This window comes from Watersipora subatra, chromosome 10, assembly GCF_963576615.1.
Source record: "Watersipora subatra chromosome 10, tzWatSuba1.1, whole genome shotgun sequence".
Lineage (NCBI taxonomy): Eukaryota > Metazoa > Bryozoa > Gymnolaemata > Cheilostomatida > Watersiporidae > Watersipora > Watersipora subatra.
Window position 1 is genome coordinate 42,510,832 of NC_088717.1, and position 23,628 is coordinate 42,534,459.

Here is a 23,628-nt window from a genome sequence, read left to right on the forward strand (position 1 = left end):
TGCCAACTTGTACCTTACTGGAGTTTCATCTACTGAAGACTGCTATACTTTGTGTCTTCACCAAAATGATGGAAGCTGTAATACCTACAGGTTCAAATCAATTTTATACCATACATAAATATATTATAACTACACAATTAAATCCATTTTACCTATATATATAAATCTCTAATCTTGTCGGTCGTCTGTGATTCTGTGAATCGGTGTGTCCAGTTATAACTATTAAAAACTTGGAATGAAAAGCTCGCTTTGTGCTGCATTTGAACTCGCGGAAACTGCCACCGCAAGTTTCTAATCTGATTTTTGAAAACTATAGATATACTAGCCGAATGCTTGGATTTGCACGGTTAATAAAATAATTACCCACTGAATTTGAGTAACTTACCTCGTAAGCTAGTTATTAATCTTTACTAAAACAATTGCCGTGTTTGCAGGCGGCTTAATAATCATTCCGTTATGCATAATGATCAACAGTGCTAGACGCTAGTTAATAACACCAAACGCTTTAAGCCTGAGTATTTTAACCGATGTAATGATTCTCTTGACTATTATTAATTGCCATGCTCAGTTGGACACTAATAGTCTAATGGTTAAACTAGCCGCCTCTAGATCTGAAGGTTTCAAGATCAAATCTGCTCCCATATGGAATTTTCAGCTAGATTTTAATTGCTATAACTGGACACAGGGATGAAAACAAAAGACCAACAAACACTGAGATATATATATATATAGATAATATATATATATATATACAGTCAAACATTGATAACTCGAACTTCACGGGACTGAGCGAAAGTGTTCAAGTTATCAGAGCGTTCGGGTTATCAGATCACTATCACAAGTCCTTGTATTTATTTATTTATTAGTAGATACATGCACATATACAAACTATAATAGAATTCAAAAGCATAAATGGCTTGTTTCAAATTAAATGCTTCTAATGTAAAGTTTAAAACTTTTTTATCAAAAAGTATAGGAGATTTTTTTTATCACTTGAGATTGTTTTGTTGTTTGAGGTGATGTTATTGCCAGGACGTTTTTTAGGCAAAACTTGATCGTTGTTGAAATGCTCAGAAGAAAAGACATCTTTTTTTTTGAGCGTTTTCACCGAGATCAATTTTGCCGATTTTTCTTGAAGTTAATGCGAAGGTCACCTCACTTTTCCATGCTTCCGAAAGGCGATTGCTAAGCGGGTGTTTTGTAAAAATCAAAATTTACCAAACCTTTAGAAAAGTCCTTGACAAATATATTTTGCCGTTGTTGGTAATAACGACGCTATGATTTACGAAAAGTTGAGGTTTACCTCTATGGCTTGGAATAAAGTGATTTTCTAAAGCGATAACAACCGTCTCGGTAACCGTTGGGCAAAAAACTGTTCGAGTTAACAGAGTTGAGGTCGAGTTATCTATAGCAATTTATCATTACGCGGGAACGGACCAAAAAAATCGTTCGAGTTAACCATGTGTTCAAGCTATCCGTGGGCGAGTTATCCATGGGCGAGTTGAGTTGTCCATGTTTGACTATATATTTATTTCTATTTCTAACTTTTTTGTATACATTATTATAGGATGATACCTACAAGTTCAAATCCATTTGCTAACACCAGTGATAACCCCTGTTTGTGATCGAGATTTCTATGGAGTATGTAGGCAAAACTTTCTTCTCTGGTGGTATGGAGTTTAGTAAATACTTCACTATGTCTGTACGTCCAAGATTGCTAGCATCGTGTAGTGCTGAATTTCCATAACCATCCTGACTTGAGAGAATTTCAGGTAGAGAATCAGCTAATATGTGGCTTACCAGGCATTCAATTAGCCTATTATCACTATTTTTTACTGCTCTGTGTAGGAATTTCATTTCTTCAACGAATTGTGACTTAGCTATTGTACATATATGTGCCTTGTCCATATTTTGTAAGACTTCGCTGAACCATGATACAGTAAGGGCACTTTTTGCAGTTTGGTTAGTGTAAGACTCGAGTGCTCTGTAGAGGTGGTCTCCCTCGGAAAACCCGGTAGCCATACCTACCACTTTTGCTGTCCGGAATGACTTCCAACTTTTAGCCTGAAGAAAATTAAAAGATGAAATGAGAAAATATTTTTGTTAAGTTCATTTCATGTCTTTTGTATAATTTTTCTCAGTAAAATTTGACAAAACAATCATAGCACTGAAATTCTTTTTTTCATATTTCAACATGCGAATTGTCCGGCGCTGTACGAGTAATAGAATCATTATGTAGCAGATTAGAGCAACTTACCTAGAAAGCTAAATATTTAGGTAAATATTTACCAAAATCATACCCGCATTTTGGGTCAGCTTAACAATTGTTACATGTAATGGTAGATAGCGTTAAATTGAGTACTTTGAGTGTGTGTATCGTAACCAATGTAAAGACTATTTGCCCAATTAATCCACTGTATTCCGTATAGCTTAATGGTCAAGCTTTCTAGTCAAAACACTTTAAGCAGTTAAGGATGTATTTATCACCTTACTGGTTTTTATGCCTGAATATATTTGCAGAATTTTGTTAAAGATTGGCAAATAGTAAAATAAACATTTTTGCTAATATAACTGGGTCTGTTTCATTATTAAGACACTTTTATGTGTTCATGTTTAAGAGATGTAATTCCATTATTTGAGGAAGTATTATGTTGCTATATAAATATTTTTGACATTGGCGTAGGTGGTTAAAATTTTTCATTAAATCAACTGTGCTTGAATATTGCGGAAAAACATGCAGATTTTTTCATTGCTATTCACACTAACAGTATAAAACCGTCAAATTTTTCAAAAATTTGTTTGGGCAATTTCATAACTATTTATAAAAAGTAAATATTCAGGTGCATTTGAATGTTTTAAGCGAGGCAAATGGGATTTTAGCATTTACATTTATCATAATACAAGGAAACCTGGTTTCTTCCTCCATCAAATGAAAGAGATGTAAAAGTGTAATAATATAATGTTTTGCTACGTATTAAATTGTGATGTAATTTTAAATGATCGTAAAATAGTAATATAGCATTATTTATTATAATTATTATAGTATTATAATTTGACGACATCTTTGCTGTATAGTATAATTATATCAGACAATAGTATTAAGCCCTCAGCTTTATAAAGTAATTTTATAGCTTGTACATTGCATTTTAGTCATTCTACCTGAAGATTGCAACGCGATTGCATGAAAATATTAGTAGTAATGATTTTAACCTGTAGTTTTTAATAAACTTCATACACAGCTCTAATTGACTCGATTATTGAGCACTTTACTTTACAGTGTAAACTACATATATATATATAATATATATATAATATATTATATATATGTTATATATATAATGTATATATATAATATATATATACTGGGGTTTACAACTGGGGTTCTACAACTTCTACAATTACAACTGGGGTTCTACTATATATAATCTATTATATATATAGTATATATATAATGTAATCTAATAGTTACCGTATTAACTAAAGATCTGAGTTTATGATTTCATGTTCGGCAGCTATGGCACTTCAACCTTGATGTGTGTTATCCCAAAGCACAGTAGCTCTCTGACTATTGGAGACTATACCCAGGAATATGTGAACTCATCTTTAGCCATATTCTTCACAACTGGTAAGTGCCTGCCCACTAGCAACCAGTTATATACCGACACACTTTCTACCTTTGTCATGTGGCCATACAGCTTAACAACTTTTACTATTAACATGTCTTCTACTCTGGCTGATTTTAGAATACGATGAGACAGTCATGCCTAATTTTCCAACTACTATAGATATATTATAATAATATGTTAGCTACACATGTCAATCTATTTGCTAACTTCTATAGATCTATATAGCTTAACAAACTTTAATATTAACGTCTCTTTCATTATGGTTGCTTTTAGCATACAATGATACTACCATGCCTAACTTCACACATATTGATTACATGGAATGGCGAAAGACCGGAGAGGACAATGTGTATCTTATGGGAGTTGCAAGCCTTCAGGACTGCTACACTGTGTGTCTTCTGGAGAATAGCAGGCACTGCTTTTCTGTGAGGTGATGATTAGAAACGAATTTTATGTTGTGTCATTTTTATTCATAACTTTGTGAAAGCGAAGTTCGCTTGAAGAAGCTAAAAAGAAACTCATTTTAAGAAGCGAGTGTTTGCTTATTTAAACTTCTTCTATAAAAGGTTCCTTTGTAATCTGATCTGTTCATTTTCCCTGAAGGAGTGAATTATTAAATTGCTTTTATTGATCGAAAGGGCTCCATAATAAGTACATTATGAAATAGGCGAAGTTAGCAATTTCATAAGAAGACAAAAATTTGTATTAATTTTGTTTACTCATTACTTAAAGGTTGACTTGCAACAAAATTCACATTACAGTTATTTGATATCAAAAGGTTCACCGTGTCTTATTCTGCTGTGTCGTAGGTGCAAATTATGTGGAAATGTGATTACAAGCTCTTAAAAGCTCAAAAATGAAAAGCCGCCGTAGATTGGAATCAGTTTATTTCTCTGACATGGTCATTACATTTGGTTATTGTTTTGACCCGTGATGTTCTCACGTGAATTGAAAGACCGATAAAAGGATCAATATAAAACTTCTCGCAACACTAGTTTATGACAAACAGTTCCACCAGAAAGCCCTGATGAAATATAGATGCTATATAGCTACTTTACAGTTTTGTTTCAGCTTGTTCTACTCATCTAGTCGTAATCTGATCATGTGACCCATACTTTCTGCCAAATGGCGCGAACAGTTTCTGCAGCATTTTTCGACTATCACAGGTGACCAACAGGCTCTGCATGTTTATCAGATGATGATATGCACTCTTTCGGGCTGAGGTTAAAAATTTAATTCATTTTTAGGCTAGGTTTTGAGATATCAGTGCTAAAAGTGACAGCGTTATGATGATGATGAAATAGACGCATAAGGCCAGTAGACATGGTTTTATTGAATGAGTGAAGTATATTTGTGAAAATATTTTGGCGAATGAGGTTGCAGGAAAGTTTTAAGAAAGGCACATCGTGTTTAACTACATGTACGTCCTTTTGAGCCCTTTTGGAGATGGATTTCAACCTATGGCGTTTCCGTGGTGGCTGCGACTAACTGATCGCTTTTGAGCTTTTAAGCGCTTGTAATCACATTTCCACATATTTACACCTACAATACATCAGAGTAAGACATGGTGAACCTTTTGATACCAAGTAACTGTAATGTGCATTTTTTGCGAGTCAACCTTCAACTCTTTTACGCAAAAAGCTGTTAAAACGGCTTGCCTATATTGTTCATTCTAACGTTATATTGGCCAACCGTTAGAATATAACCCATTTTCTGACCTATATAATAACATGAACCTTAATACATGCACAAAAAAAACACTCATCACTGATAAAAAAGGTAACAAATCTATCTGAAATCTTGCCACCACAAATTTATGATATTTGGTTATCGTTTCGACAAAACAAAGCAGTTAGTTTCATTTTTACTCAGAATAACGTCGTGGTCTTCAAGTTTTTATTTCCGGTTTAGCGTAAAAGAAAAGACAAACTTTAAACTGCCAGCCTTTAAACCGCCAACTATTCAAAAGTTCTACTGGAGAGAAACTGAAGCAACTTTTTGCATGAAACCAAAGCTTGAGCTTTCACACTACCACCTTGTTTATATGATTGTTTGATGGTATTTGGTTATAGAACTAGAGTCTACCCTTTCGTCAAACTGCACAATTGGTAGCGTTTTCTTTTTCAGCTGGTTCAACTAAACTCGAAAAAAATAATTAAACATGGCTTCTATATGTGAACTGCATCAATTTTTTCCAGGGTTTCCTCTGATTTGGAAGAACTTTAGATTCAACCTTCTTGATAAAAACTTTAAGTTTTCACAGCAAAAATATTGAGTGTACATAAGCCAGCCAACGATTTTAAACATAGAGTAGAGTGTGCTTGTAAAATGTGAGGTTACTGTATAAAACAATTATGGGTTTTTATTGCTTTGAAAAGCTAATTAAAAAGAAACTATTTGAAAAAATGTTTCTATTATATAGGAACAATAAACAACATGTTGTGCTGTCTTATAGACTGCATAATATATAATATATTAAAAGTGATCTTCAATTGATTTTAATAATTAATGTAACCACTTTATTTGTCTTCTCGTGGTATGCTGCTTTGTGTTTTTGATATCTTTTTAAACCTAGTATTTGTATCATCATAACCTTGAAGCTGCGTGACCGCAAAAGTGTATTATTATTATTATGGCAATTTAAAATGGGAAATGTAATAAATGTCAATTTTTAGTTTAAGCTTCTGATATCTTTCAAGCTATTGTATGTCACTGAGTTCTGGACAACAGCAAATACAGTGAAACCTCAGTTCTCGACCAACTCGGTTTTCAACCAAAAAATTTAAGATTTGTTCGTCTCGGATCTTGACCATAAATTCGGTTCTCGACCAAACCAGAGCATGCGCATTTGAATTAAACGTTCAGAAGCAGCTCTGAAAACAACATGTTTATATGTTTAATGACGTTGTTATCAGTCACTTTTCGAAGGTTCTCAAACAAATGGAGAAGTTTCGCGTCATGAATTCTTTACAAAAAGGATCCATCTGGGAGGATGTCGCCTCTACCGAAGACATTTTCTAGGGACACAACTCCTCCAGTCGAGTTACTCTAAATTGTTTTAGATTAGGATTCTCTTTCAAAGATGTGAAGTAAACGTGCCATTGCTGTTTCTATTTTCTTTTTCACACAACTTTTGATGTAACTGATCTGTTGCATTTTTTGCTGTTTCATTATCAATTTCTGCATTTTTTGGTATTGTATCGTAACATTTAATGTTTTCGATGTTTTTAGAGCAAAGCATGCGAAATGATTACCTTTTGTTTTCTTTTTTCATCATCATAAGTAGAAAATCTTTTATTGAAACGAAATGCGATCTATATTTACCCATTTTTATTTATAGTATGCTGTATACAGTATACATGTAGTTTATGGTGTAAAATGTTAAAAAATACTTTACCGAAGTCGTTAAATCGACTTGGAATGGATTAAAACTTTGATACATTAATTTTAATGGGAAAACTTGTTTTGGATCTCGAACAACTCGGTTTTCGAACAACCTTCTGAAACGGATGGTGTTCGAGAACTAACGTTCCACTGTAGTTTCAAATGGCTAGCCACATACGATAATATGTTGTGACAATGATAACATACGATAGCTTGTTTGGTTGGTGCTTGAATAATTTAGTCGCTGAATGTGTATTTAAACTGTTCATAGCTGTGGAAATAAAGTCCTTCTACCATGAACAGGCTTCTAGTAATATTGCTAACTTCTGGACTGAAAAACTTGTTATAAGTGTATACCTGAATAACACTTGCTTGTTTATATCCCATGCTCCAGCTATAACTACTCCTGTTTATATCTCATGCTCCAGCTATAACTACTCCTGTTTATATCTCATGCTCCAGCTATAACTACTCCTGTTTATATCTCATGCTCCAGCTATAACCACTCCTGTTTATATCTCATGCTCCAGCTATAATTACTCCTGTTTATATCCCATGCTCTAGCTATGACTATACAACAAGCAACTGCTCCATTCTACCAGATGATGGAACGACGGCGCTAACTGATGTTACCCAATTAGCGGATTCTTCATGGGAAACTTTTATATTTTGGCCAAATGGTAATTATTCTTTTCCTTTGTCAACTCGACAGGCGTGAGTAAAATATTTGATTTGGTGCTTGCTTAATCATTTTGGTCAAAATACTATGGGAAATCTAGCTAATGAAGGTTGTTTGAGCTAATCTTTTTTGTTATAATAATGTGTCCAAAACAGTTTACAATTATTATTATTCACACAAGATTACATTACAAAAGATATTATTTTTGAACGTAGAAAGGTTTTTGATATTATACAAGTTGTTCTTTTGTGAAGTGAAGCCACGACACTAGGTTTTTTCAGTTGGATAGTTTCTTTCAATTGGCTGCTATAAAAATTCATTTTCTGTTCTAATGACCTGTTATTAAAAATTCCACTTTTGGTTGATCATTGTCATTTTATTTTTAGAAATTTCTTCAGTATTGATGCACTCGGAAGCTGTTCGTTTGTATGAGACGATCTATTATGTTGGTAACTCTCCCGATGACATCACTAGTAATGTTTGGGTTTCTGGAATCTTCTTTTTTGCTGATGAGGATTGTTACAGCCTCTGTCTGATTTACAATGAGGGAATCTGCTTTGGCTTCAGGTTTGCATAGTTTCAAGTTTATTTGCTTTTCATCCGGGTAGTTGAGAAAGCTAAAAGCATACGAAAACAGGTTCGGATTGAATGTTTCTGCTTGCGTTTTTTAATTTGCTTATTCGTATGATCATGCATTGAGATTGAATAATAATAATAAATCATAAACATGCCAACAACGCCATTGATAGTAAATGCTTGCTGTTAGCAAGCCATTCAAGCAGTATTTGGTGAAATGACAACTAATGACTTGCGGATTTAGGTTGCGGTTGATTGTAGACATGAAAGCATGATATTGCCTGTTACATCTTTAGGAATTAATTTCATGAAATCTGTAACTTGCTTCTTCATTTTTGTAAAACATTGAGTTAGAGGCTATTTTTACCAGCCTTGAGTAACTCAGAAAAAACAATTATTTGACTGTTAGGTTAATTGTTCGACTTAAATTATTTCCATGGAGCCAAAAAACGGTTTGAATATTAATTAAATCTATTTGTAGAGTGAATCTCTTAAAAATAATATTTAAAAAAGTTTACCGTTGACTGCATGCAGTGAAGTCCGAATCCACAAAATTCATTCGTCTTCTTTTGACCAAAGACTGCTGGAATGGTATGCTAACAGCGAGCGTATAGATCAAATCAACTTGTTTGCATTTTTATCAAAGGATAATGTGCGAAAATAAGTGATCGTTTGCTGAAAGCTAATTCATTATTGCCATGGCTTTTTTCTGGACATCAAATTTTATTCAAAGCGGTCGCAGTCACTAGGCAGTTGCGTTTATACAGTTGCTAAATTGTTTGTACTGAATTTTAATTGCTTTTCAATAAATATCAGAAGTAAGAAGCACTTTTTATAAAATATGAATCCCCATTATGCTCTCCAACCAATAAAGTTGGTGCGCTGTATAACTTGCATCATGGTAAATTATAATTTAATAGAAATTATTAATGTTAGCATTCCACAATGAAGTTTAAGGCTGGATGACCGATTTTCAAAGTCGTTTTTTTCAAGTCTGCTTTTTCTGTAGCTCCTGGTGCTACCGAAGACTATAGAAAGAAGAAGATATATTATATTGTCATGAGATTTTACTTGTATATTCAGAATTTTGTGTAGAATCAGGTGATAGTAACAGATTTTGGCTAAAATCAGCACCTTTTTGTTATTCTGTAAATCATAGGTCACAGTTTTGTCATATCGATCGGTATAAATTTTTTTGTTCAAAAATATTTTTTGTAATCATTATCAAAATTCGGTTTCTATGGCTGCTAGAACCACATTCCGAGCTTCAATTTGACACCAAGAACAAGCATTTTGGTGTAGCAGCTAATTCGCAAAATCGTCAAATGTGAAGTTGTGTAAAAATATTTATTTATATTTATTGATGGACATATCTCAAAAACTGCTGCATCAAACAATGATTTTTTGTGTGGTAAATCAGTACCTAGCTTCCAAACAGTGTGTAAAATTTCAGCTATGTCCATTTTCAGCCAAAATAGGTTTTTTAACCCAATTCCCGTTGTTTGAATCAAGAGTCTGCTTGCTATTCACTAAGACAAACCGATGCTTCCCATGGAACAAATCTTCAGTGTAGTCAAAGTTATTACTGACCATTTGGTATGAAAAGTGTTGATAAAAAGGTGAATCTGCCATGCAGAATCTGTAAACGTAGCTTAAGATGAAATAAGCGATGATCGTTTAAATCCACTTGAGATTTTTGAAAATTTTTCGCCAATCGATAGGATGAAGCATACTTATGGCGTGTCAAGTTTGTGAAGTTTTGCTACAGGTTTTCTCCTAGTCTATTTCTTTTTAGTGTTATCTTTCACGATTTTACGATGACCTGTGTGATATCAAGGCACAACATCTCCATGTCTCCTAGAGACTTCAGCTATGAGCCATCAGTGACAACGCAGACAATTATCTTCTCAGATGGTATAAATAAACCTGTATTTTAAAAAATACTGTCTTTATTCTAAAATGTATGTTTTTTATTTTTTGTTGTTTTCTATTCAAGGTTACTGCTTATCAATCATTTATTGATCCATCCATTTGGTCGATCCCATCATTATGCTAACCTCTTTTAAAGCTTTCGCTCACACTGTCATGCCGGATTCTGTGCTCATTACTGGTGTAGAGCTGTACAAATCAGGAGAAGATAACGTGTATTTTGGTGGAGCGCTTACTGCAGAGGATTGTTACACGCTGTGCGCAATGGAAAATGCTGGTCCCTGCTTCTCTATCAGGTAAAAAAGGGCGAAGTTTTTTTGTCTCTACTTAAAATTGTACCCTGTTTAAAAATATTTTTCACATTACTGTTTTTCATTTTGGCAGCAATACTGCTTCGGAGTGTTTCGATTTAGGCAACATTTATCTACTTTCTTGTGTAAACTTTGACCAGTATTTTGGTTTATGATTAAAGGTGCAAACACACTAGGCAATAGTGCGATATCACGCTGCGTAGCACTAATCTGGGCTAGAACTCGCTCAGTGAGCTCATGCAGAGCGATAACGCTAGAAATTTTCTATCACAATTTTATCGCACACGAGATGCATTTCAATTGGTTTTGTTTTTCTCAGAATACAATTCTATGGCTGGTCATTTTGTCGTATCAGTGTTTAGCAACGTACAGCAACAACATTTTGGCATTTTGTTTCGATTGAAACATCATCAAAATGAACACTGAATTGTTCATAGATTTAATAAAAACACACCCAGTCCTGTAAGACACAACACCCAAAAATTACCAAGAAACCCAGTTGAAAACCAACATTTAGGAGTCAATCCTTGCACAGGTTAACCATTTTAGGAATGGTAGATATTTATAATATTAAAAATAAAAGCTACTGTAAAGTAAACTACATTGTATATATTATAATCGCAAAATATTACTGTTAAAAATACAACAATTGTTTTTTCTTATGTCACGTTGTAGTGTACAATCCGAGAAACTGCGATAGACCTAATAACAAAAACCAAAGTTGTTTACGTCATTGCCTAGAGGGCGCTATATTGACTTAAATTTATTAACAACTCCGAAGAAACTGATAATACGGATTTTATTGGTAGTTTGTGAGCGTGTCCGCATTATCATTTGCTGGCGAATTACTCTAGTGTGTTAAGGCACATGCCAGCGATATTTCCGCGCTCCCCATGACACGCGCGTTTAAATCGCCTGATGTGTTCGGACTTTAAGGTGCTGTTTTTTTGTTGGTAATGCTGTAAGGTTCCCGAACATGCAATATGTGATCCTTACTGCCTCTCCGCATCTAAGAATAACTGTACATGATTATTACACATGACAATCTCGTGCGATGCATGGGGCTGCCAACGTATTAGTACATGGAACATTTGATGATAATGGTCCATAGAATGTGTTTGTACTGAAGCTGTATTAACAAAGTTTGGTTTTCTGGGGAAAAGTTTTATAAAACTGGTTGACCAATGTCACTCACTCAATGTAAATTATTAATACCTGCATGACAAGAAATTTGTAGAATTCTCTACAAAAACTGCTTGTTATCTGCTGATCAGGGAATTTTGGATTTGCCTTCCATTGCCTGCCATTTAGTCATTAATATGTTTAGCGTTTGAGATCCATGTATGACTAGTACCCTGGCAGTTTAGTTTGCTTTAGAAGATTGTCGGGTGTACCAATAAAGCACAGGAAATAAATATGTGCACAATTATTCCGAAAGTTGGAAGGCTGTCAATTGGTATTAGCAGGTCAGTCTGCCAAGATGAATGTATGGAGCTTGAGCCCCATACAAATCGATACAATCGGTTGTCCCAACCTCTAACCCTTGCTTTGATCATCTTTTAATAGTTAAATAGTAGATTACTGCTTCCCTTGTAAAATAAAAAATGCAGTTTTCATATATCTATTGTAGCTAAAAATGGCAGACTTGGATTTTTGTCACTGTAATGTTGAAAAAGTGCTTAATTTAGATTAGTAAAAAACTGGTGTGCCACAGGCTTAGCTAACTTTCGAGATACAGTAAAATTCTCTTGCCGTGTAAATAATCCGTTCTGAAAATTTTTGCGTAATAGGAATTTTATGGTATACAAACAGTAAGTAAATGTAAATGGCCTAACCCCTTCTAAGATTTTCCTAAACTCACCCCTTTAGCCCTTCAAATAGGAAAACACTAAACTCAACTTTTCAATTTAATAACTGTACAGTAATGGTGGTATTATTGGTTTGTATCGACAGCTTTTTTATGACTAACTTTTTTGGGTTTATAATTATGACAATTTAATGTTAAGTTACACACTTTCAATGTCAATTGAAATCAACATGATTGGTAATAATGGTAAAAAATTGTGTATGTCTAAAATAAAGTAAAACAAAATATATATTTATTATCATAAGAACAGTGTCCGTCGAAGCCAGGATTAGAGCCTAGGATAGCTTGATTTCAGCGAGACTCCAACTCATGACATTCCCCTTGGTAGGCGTCTAACACATGCACAAATCAACTGCCTTTAGTTATTTCTGAATAATTGTGTACATACTTATTCCCTTTGCTGTATTGGCATACCTGATCATCTATCGCAGCACACTTGACTGCAAAGGTGGTAGTATATATAAAAGATATACCCTGATACGGCATTTTCTTTCTCAAATGTGGCCAGAGAAAAATGATATTTTCAAGGCTAACTATGGGACTTGGGTTATTCAAATCGAATTTGGGACTTTCACCGACTTGATGCTTTACGTTACTGTTAGGATGTTCCCATACCACAGCCTGTCTTAATGTAGCTCTGGTAAAGTAATTATGTCTCCATACCCATGAGTGTCATACATTACTGAAGTGCAGTCGTTGTCTTGCTATCTAACTATACACACATACTTTACACAAACACTGTCTTCTCTCTCTACACATTCAATATAGCTAACAGCATAACAGTTACATAGAATTTCTTAGGTGATACGAAGCAAAAACTTCACATAAATTCTTTACATTAACTGGAAGTTGCGTTATGCGAGGTTTACGTTATTATAGTAGTGTCTACTGTATTGTTACAACCACACGATATGGTTTTTTGCGACTTCAGCAGGTAAAATAGACTTAAGTTCATAAGGCAATTAAAAAACATTAGCTCATTGGGGCTAGCATTAAATGTTAGTTCATCATTGTACTGTCTGGCGGCTATGTAACTCTGAACACAAGTAAAAGCGTTACAAATTGCCGAGGCTGCAAAGCATATAAAGATCACTCATCAAACATGAAAATCTACGGACACTAGTTTTTATGATGCGTTTTGTGATTGAAACTCTTATGGATTCACTTAAACAGCTCCGCAACATATTGGGGGTAAATTTTCTTAAAGTTTGCATGTGCACACTACTTACTTAATCTTCTACATTGCTTGAGTTTGCTTCTACTGTACCCATTTGGCCACTTGTAATAAGTGGCCAAAGGGCCACTTCGATTTACTGAGGTTTTATCTCATCTGATATCCTGCATTGTCTCAAACACACTTGAACCCGTTACAGTTTGGACAACTCCGAAAACATCTGCTCCTTTATGTTGGATGGCGCGAGGCATCTAACTGATGCAACACAACTAGCTAACCTCTCATGGGAGACATATGTATTTGTACCTGATGGTAAGTTCTTGCTGGTATTTCTTTTAATGTTTTGTATTTTATTTGAACTTGTCTTATTCACACTGAGTTATATCAGATGGGAACACACTTCATCTGCTGATTTAATTTTTATGATTGTATTTGAGGATATGGTGTAACAGGTTTGATGGTTAACAGGCTTGAACATGTTCCTATGATTTGGTAACAGGCTAAGAGGCTTTGTGGTGTTTTATTTTATCAAGTCTTCTAATGTTAATTCTGCTGCCTTTACTAACTTTTGCACCTTCATTTAGACAGCTTGACAGAGTAAATTGTTGGTTTGGCAGAGGTAGCAATTTAATATTGGGCGCCTTTCCTGCCACCATCAATGACCTTTGTTAAGGATTGAACCCCAGCTCATGTTTACATGTCAGGAGCTTTAGACCACTAGGCCACAAAAAGACTGCAACAATTATTTTCAAATGGCTAATTCTATATAACATCTGCTAGTGGCCAAAATATTAATTTGATTTTTTCCTTCTTTTAATAATTTAAAAAAACTTTTCAGCTGAATTATAAAAAAATCCTGGTTTTCGAGCCACTTTCTATAACATCAGATCAGCTCCTGAAACACCAGCATGTATAACTAGTTATGTCACAGTTCTCGAATATATTTGATCAACCACACCAAGTTTGCATAATCTAGTCCATTGAGAAGGTTCTTAATATTAATAAGCTATCGTAATTGTTAAATCTCTTGTGACTCAGAACATGCTCAAGATGTTACTCACGGTGGGAGAAAGTACAAGTAGCAGGTAGTAGGGAGTACAAGTAGTAGGTAGTAGCGAGTACAAGTAGTAGGTTGTAGGAAGTACAAGTAGTAGGTAGTAGGGAGTACAAGTAGCAGGGAGTACAAGTAGTAGGTAGCAGGGAGTACAAGTAGTAGGTAGTAGGGAGTACAAGTAGTAGGTTGTAGGAAGTACAAGTAGTAGGTAGTAGGGAGTACAAGTAGTAGGTAGTAGGGAGAACAAGTAGTAGGTTGTAGGAAGTACAAGTAGTAGGTAGTAGGGAGTACAAGTAGTAGGTAGTAGGGAGTACAAGTAGCAGGGAGTACAAGTAGTAGGTAGCAGGGAGTACAAGTAGTAGGTAGCAGGGAGTACAAGTAGTAGGTAGTAGGGAGTACAAGTGGTAGGTAGTAGGAGTACCAGTAGTAGGTAGTAGGGAGTACAAGTAGTAGGTAGTAGGGAGTACAAGTAGCAGGGAGTACAAGTAGCAGGGAGTACAAGTAGTAGGTAGTAGCGAGTGCAAGTAGTAGGTAGCAGAGAGTACAAGTAGTAGGTAGTAGGGAGTACAAGTAGTAGGTAGTAGGGAGTACAAGCAGTAGGTAGTAGCGAGTACAAGTAGTAGGTAGCAGGGAGTACAAGTAGCAGGGAGTACAAGTAGTAGGTAGCAGGGAGTACAAGTAGTAGGTAGCAGGGAGTACAAGTAGTAGGTAGTAGGGAGTACAAGTGGTAGGTAGTAGGAGTACCAGTAGTAGGTAGTAGGGAGTACAAGTAGTAGGTAGTAGGGAGTACAAGTAGTAGGTAGCAGGGAGTACAAGTAGCAGGGAGTACAAGTAGTAGGTAGTAGCGAGTACAAGTAGTAGGTAGCAGGGAGTACAAGTAGTAGGTAGTAGGGAGTACAAGTAGTAGGTAGTAGCGAGTACAAGTAGTAGGTAGTAGGGAGTACAAGTAGTAGGTTGTAGGAAGTACAAGTAATAGGTAGTAAGGGAAGGGGCTGAACTTAGTCTACAGCACATTTGTAGCCTTGTTTTATAGCACCAGTTATTGTAAAATTTGAAGTTGATTTATTTGATACCAAAATCTTTATCATAGACCTTGTGATTTATCATAGACCTTGTGGTTTATCATAAACCTTGTGGTTTATCATAGACCTTGGGATTTATCATAGACCTTGTAATTTATCATAGACCTTGTGATTTATCATAGACCTCGTGATTTATCATAGACTTCGTGATTTATCATAGACATTGTGATTTATCATAGACCTCGTGATTCATCATAGACTTTGTGATTTAAAAATTTATACCAGTTTACAAATGGCGCTATTGTGAAATATTAGGTTTTTACCGATTATCTAACTGTCTCGGTGAAAAAATTAATTGTGTAGTGAAACAGTTGAAGATAAACTTACGGGAAAATTTTAGCAGATTTTATCAGAAAGTATTGGTGTTTTTTTTCATTTGTAATTGTATTTGTTGTTTGTTTTGAAAATCGACAAAGCGGTTTAAACGGTCAAAAGAAAAATACGCACAAATTTTCATCGCTAGTTGTTATTGTTACTATAGTTGATATCAGCTATTGCGTTCAAGTTGCAGCAATTCGTCTCTCTATTCTGTCAGTTCCTTTGCAGCTATAATAGATATCATAATTGCATTTTTGCTTGATCTGAGCGGTTTAATCGCGGTAGAGTCTTATCGATTTTAATCTTTAAAATCCTGATCTTTAAAAATCAGATCATCTCTAACATAAAATTAATCGTAAATGATAAAAACCCAATGCCTTCTGATAGAATGTAATAAAGTGTCTTGCAAGTTTATCTTGATAGATAACATAGGTTACATAGATACCCCAATGCATATTTGCTCATAGTTGTCACTTGACTTTGTAGAGTACTACTCTGTTACTTTTCCCACACATTATTTACTATATCAAACCATCTACCATCTTGGCCATTCCTCCGATGACTCGACGATGAACTTCAACACTTTTAGCGGCAGCTTTTTAGACTGCTATAGAATGTGTCTTTTCTATAATGAAGGGAACTGCAGCGTCTACAGGTAAAATATTTATTGTATATAAATATATAAATTTACACTAGCAAAAACCTATTCGATACAAAATCACCATAATTTGTTACTTTTTATCACTATCTAAAGAAATGAAGAACAGCTCTATCCAGTGTTGCTTCATGTCAGGTGTATGTTGAACAGTTTTATAGTTTTATACTGCAGTAGTTTTCATTGTACCCTGGCACTGCAGTTAGGTATACGATCCGCTACACCAAACGGCCTACTTTCCATACTATATAGCAATTGTGCACATACTTATTACAACTGTCAATCTGTAGTGGCAATCGATTAAAATACCCACATTTCGCTTCCGCGAGCACGCTTAAATTAACTTCATTTAAAAGTTAGAATGGTGAATGTTATGTTACATATTTTAATTAGAAATAAATTTTTTGTTCAAAAACTTTTTTATTGTCTGTGCCAGTCATTCATCTAGCTTTTGTATAAGTTAGCAATTGGTCATATCATGCAAAACTATGGAGCCGCCCACAATATTTGCTCGTTTACTTGTTTTGCTTTTTAGCGAGGGCTGTCTGATTGCTTCACTTAGCTAAAATGGGCTCATTTTCTGGTAGCACTTTCTATAGCATCAGATCAGCTCCTGAAAACTCCAGCATCTATAACTAGTGATGTAATACACTCAAATACTTAAAATATACATCATTAGAAGGATTAAATATTAAAGCAATACAAATCTATAATTAATTTAACAACCTGACCTATTTCCCAACAATAATAGAGCACACAACCCCAACTCATGTTCACTGGTCAGGAGCTTCAGACCACTAGCCACTAATATTACAACCATTTTTTTCTCAAAAGATGAATTTCATATAACATCTGCTAGAGGCCGAAGTGTTTGTGCTATTTTCACCTTCTCTCTATGATATTAAGAAACTTTTTACGCGGAAAGCAAAGCAATACTTGCTACTAAGTGATTTTCTATCAGATCAAATCTGCTCCTCAAACACCAGAATCTATAACCAGTGATGTCACAGTTCTGGAATATATCTCAAATGTGAAAGTTTTTATTTGTGTGAACTTTGATGATTCTAACGGTACCTTTAAATTTGGTATCTGACCACTTTGGAGTGAAGTGTAGGGTTTTAATTCATGGTTGAGTTTCTTATTTCAAAGTTAAAATTTATAATTTGGGTGTTCCGGTAGTTGCATGTGTTACATCTGTGACGATGCATTTATGCAAATGTGGTACAAGAAGCGCATTTGTACCAACATTCTGATGGTCAGGAGGTATGAAGATTAATCAAAATTTTAACTGCACCACCTTGGTTCCAAGTTTTTGCCAAAGAAATTAAAAAATGCCGATATGTCAAAAAATAGATCAACGAGTTGAATGACTTTTGATACACTTGGTCTTCATTGATAGATCATGATTCCCGATGTTTTTCTCTATGAGTATTGCTAGTGAGCAAAATCTAAAGCTTTTTGAAAACTCAAAATCTATTATTATTTAATGATTAGCAACTCACCAAAGCACTTCTCATCAGTGATACCTACATGTACATCTGTACAATACAAGGCAAACAATCATTGTGATTGTTTCAAAGTATTTCTATTTTGGAACTTACCTGTGTAAGTGAAGAACTTACCCGTGTAAGTGAGTATGCTTCTGACTACTCTGCTTTTTTGTGCTAGGTTCAGCGAACAAATATCTAGCTAGTTCTTGACAACCATGAGTTCGTAACTCACACATATGGAGATTGTTTTAATATACGTGTCACGGATAATTTGCTTGCTTTACCAGCGCCGCATTCGGTCTTTAGCAATGTAGTTATAGTTTGCTTTAGCAAGTATAGCAAAAATTTGTTTTGATTTTAACTTTTTAATACCAATATGATTTTCAGTTACAACTCACAGAGTTCACACTGCATTGTACCGCAATACAACCGCTCTCTGTCTCCTAGTGACTATAGTCAAATAACAGACAGCACAAACTATTTCACCTACTTCGCTGCAGAAGGTATGTTCGATTTCTTTCACTATGTTGCCTTGGGGCTGCATTACTTTGAAGACCTGATTGGTCTACCAATGTGCTTTGGTCAGGCTGGTAAAGATGAGCTTGCACCAAATTTCCGTAGATTTCACCAGAAAGTATCGATCGGTATTTTTCTATTATTTGTGATTCGAATGTTTTCGATTTTTGAGGCAATCTGACTGCCAAGATGCTTCAAGATTGAAATCGGGAAAACTTGGTCACGGTTAAAACGCTCAGAATAAAAATTCGTGCGAAATGATGTCACTAGTTAGTATTATTGCAATGGTTGATATCGGCTATCGCCGACAAGTTGCAGCGTTACGCACTTCTATTCTGTCAGTCTCTTAACTCTCTTTGCAAATATCGGCGTCATAATTGCACTTTTGCTAGACCTAAGCGTTTTACCTGCGATGAAGTTTTTTCTATTTTGATCTTGAAGCATCCTAGCAGTCAGATCAACTCCAACAATCGCAATTGATAGAAAATAACCAGCGCTTTCTGATGAAAGCAATTAAAATTTTGTCCAAGTTTATCTTTGAGGCTGGTTCACACTATATCACCGTATGACGGTGTTTTTTTTTGGCATTTATCGTCAATTATGTGAACCGTAAACCGATGGCAGCAATGAAGCAACACAGATACGCCAACATAACATACGATAAAATACGATACGCCTGGCAAGTTTGCAGCTGTCAAACTTTCACGATAGCTCTCCGAGCGCCTTTACAACTTGAACCGTTTTGGCAATAGTAACTCACGGTCGCTGATAGCGTGATTTATTTATTTCCGTTTATGATAGTCGCTGCGTGACTAGTATTTGATTCAAGCATACAAAAACAAAAAAGTTTTTTCACAAAAAATTAAGTGAAATGAAAACACTACGTCACAGATTATATGCTGAAGCAAACAGAGATGGGTTTGTGATAGTGTGAACATTGTTATCATTGACGGTCACTGAAGTACTGTGGCATCAATGCTGAAATACGGAAATATAATGTGAACCAGCCTTTAATAGCTATTACTCCTGCAAACTAGTCTTTTTTGTATCATAGAGATTAGGAAAACACATTGCTCCCGACAGGATTTCTACTCTAGACCTTTTGTTTGCTTGACTGACAATCTAACACCGGCACCAATAAATCACTTTTTCAAATATTAAGGAATAATTGTGCTAATACATATTCTCTGTGCTTCGTTGGTACACGTGACCATCTCTCATCGCACATTAGACTTCCATGGTACTAGGTAAAAATTGTAAAATCACCTGCAGTTTCCAATTGCTAAAATCAGGAAATTAATAAGTTGCTTGTGCTTTTTTTACAGGATATGACACCTCCCTGCCTGAGTATATTCACATCCAAAGAGTGCGCTGGCACAGATCTGGAGAAGTCAATGCATATTTTAGCGGAGCCCAAAATGTGCAGAGCTGTTACGCTCTCTGTGTTTCTGAACAACGTGGCCACTGCTATTTCATCAGGTAATGGAGAATCATGACAATACTAGTATATTAACTATCGTATATTAGAGTCATTCTATCATAATACTTTTGCATACAAAACTAGTCGATTAATGATTTTTTGAAATCAATAAGTAATTCTATGAAGCTTGAATAACTCGCTGAAATATATCTGATGTTTTATTATCTTCATTAATATTTATATATTTTATTTTTATTTTATTTACCATCAACGTCATTTGCGGTAGTGGCATGTAGTTCTTGCTTTAATTCTAAGTGTAATTTCGTTTTTGTCAGTTTGTGAGAGAAAAAGATTTTACTCAGTGAGCAGCACCTCCAGTGCATTGACCATATACAATATAGTATTTAATATTCACTCTGAATGCCTGCCAGTGTAGGGGGTTGTGTTATAGACAAGGATATCTTCTTGCTTTTCTTGAATGTACCGAATTTTCTATTTGTGCTTCAATGTCTGCCCATCTTACCTTGCTGCAAGCAAAGTGAACTTGGGTTCTCTTTATCTGCAGAATCTGCCTGCACCGGCTAACAACTATCTCGTGCAAATGGCAATTGCCTGCATAACTTTATCTTTATATCGCTGATTAGGTTGCAAGGCAGATACTGTCAAATGAAGTCGAAAGAGCAAAAAGTTATAATTGTTAGAACAGAATTAGTTTTAGTGAGCGTCTGATCTGTCTGTCTGGACATGTGGTGATCAATCGTGTTACTGGGACTTTTCGTATTCTCTCAGACTTGTATTTATTAGTATGCTGAACTGAGTGCACACTGAAATGATAAAAAGATATCCCACTTATATAATCAGAGGCAATTTGGCTTTAATAGCAAAAAAGCACTAGTTTCATTAAATCATGCTAAAAAGATCTATAGCGAAATATAGCAAATTTCCAATTAGAATACATGCTTAGTTGTTTGTGTAGTACATTGTTATGTTCTACCAAGAATGACATACAATTACAGCTGTGCTGCACATTTTGTGGTGCACAATTTGAGAATTCATAAGAGATGACACAATATGCAGTATTCAGCGGTTTGCGCATTGAAAGTAGCCACCAATAAAAATTATGCTTATCAGTTCTCTTTTTTGTTCGGTGTGACAAAGTGCTCAGCAGCCTCTCCTAAAATATGTTACCATAATCTCATAGTAGCTGTCTATTACTTTTAAACTGGTTTAGTTTTAGGGGATCTTTATCTTTTTATCGGAATCCTGAAATTTTAAAAACATGCTAAATCTACCGAAACCAGGGCACAATTTTCTTATTTACAGAAGTAAAAGTGGGAAACTAACATCACATGTTATAGGCTACACTTATTGCTACCGTTAGCATTGCATCTATCATTCTTGTACTTTTATTGCAGAACCGTCGCAGCTATAAAACCATTCTGTAAGCAATTTATTATCAAAGGTTTTACTTATGGGCCATGGTATTTAGATATAAATTCTCAAAAACAATTTAAAATTTTAACTAAACAGTTATATAATCTTAAAAAACCAAGATAAACTTTTCATTTCGACAAGTTTTAACGCGCTACTTTGAATATAATTCTATTATTAACAAATGTTTGTTGATCCATGTCAGTCACTGTCAAAACTTTCTAAAGCTTCATTTACCTTTGATATATACTAACTTTAAATTGTTCAACTAAAAGCTATTTAAGGCAAATCATTTTATATAAAAAAATAACAGCTCTGGCCATATAAAAATGAACTTCCACAACATTTTAGCAGATTTTATCAGAAAGTGTCAGTATTTTTCTATCATTTGCTGGTTTTGATGTTTGACGTGGTCTGACTGCCAGGATGTTACTAGATTAAAATCAGCGAAACTTGATCACAGTTGGAAAGCTAATTAAATTAGTTTTAGCAAAAAATATGACGGTTGCTTAAGATTACAGGTACACCATGTACGAAAAACTACATGCCGCGCTGATCGAAGACTTTACAGGCAGAATTTGCTAGATTCTGAAAGTGTACAAAGGAATACAAGTACAACATAATTATGTTGAAGAACCTGTAGCTAGTGCCATAAAGTTGATGCATCAGCATTACTAATGAGGGGCAGGCAACTCCAGCCCAGTTGTACTTGTCAGCTGCTATGCGGTTGCGATTTATCAGAGGACTTAAGCCTGGTTCCCATATCGATTGCGAGACTCTAGCGGTAACATACGCAGCAAAACGCTTGCGACGCTAGGCTCGCCGGAATCTGTTTACATAAAAGCCACTTCGTTAATAATATCGTAAACATAATTGCGTAATCAAATAAAATGTTCGCTCCCATGCCATTCCTATAATTGTGACCTTTACCCATACAGTGCATTTCGAGAAGGTTTTGCCTGCGGCCGTTTGCGAAATTTGAACAGCGCTAAACTATTGCGATGCCGCCGGCAACTATCGGCGGTACCCGGCGCATATGTTTCCATTTCATTGCTAATAGCCTGCGGTGCTGTCGCCGGTGCTTTGCGACGTATATATGAACGAGGCTTTACTTAACTACACCTTTGTATTGTTACATTTAATACCAGGCTAGAGACAATAATAATAATATTATTATTAATAAGAATTATTATTATATAATTATTACCCAATAATGTTAATTATATAATAACTGTTATAATTATTATAATAATTATAATGATTTTCTGAAAAGAATTACACAATTACAGTCACACAAACAGTATAAGAATTTTCATTCAGTACAACGATAGGACCCGATAAGCCCAATACAGTCAACTCACATAAAATAAAGTTACATATTATTTTAATCTTATCAATGTACGCTTTTCTGTAAAGTTATTGTACTGTTTGTGAGTTAACATTTATTACTCTCAGTTATATAATACTGTTCTGCAATGAGATGCGCTCTGAATTAACAAAACATTAATTAGCAAAATTAATACATGTAGGTGGTTATTCTTTCTCTCAAGCTGTTCTGCTAAATGTTTTTAAGTTTTATCTAATGCTTGACACTTCTACTTCCCTAGCTGTGTTACAGTAGGTTCACTCATTTTTGGCATTTTAACCACTCAGGTCTCAAAATAGCTTTTAGTCAAAAAATATTAACATTCAACACTGCTTAGCAACGTAACAGTCGGAGTATTATTTTTAAAGACTATTAAATAGGTGAAACAACTAGAAAAGATTCAGAGTATTAAAACAATACTAAGTTTCTGTATTTGTGTCCTTTTTAAGGTAAATTGCTACTGGTTGTAAATATTTATGAAATACTAGATTATAGTATTTGATTTGAGTATTGTAGATGATTCAATACTCTTGCACATGACTGTACATCTTATACTCCCCTGTTTTGTAGCTATGATAGCAGCTCTGACAATTGTTCAGTGTCACTAGATGATGGAACGATAGCTCTAGCAGATGTAGTCCATTACAATAGCCCACAGTGGACAACCCTTGTCTTTCTTCCGAGCGGTAAGTTGCTCACCTCACTTTTTTCAGATTAACCAAGCGATATCTTTGATTCGTACATCAATAT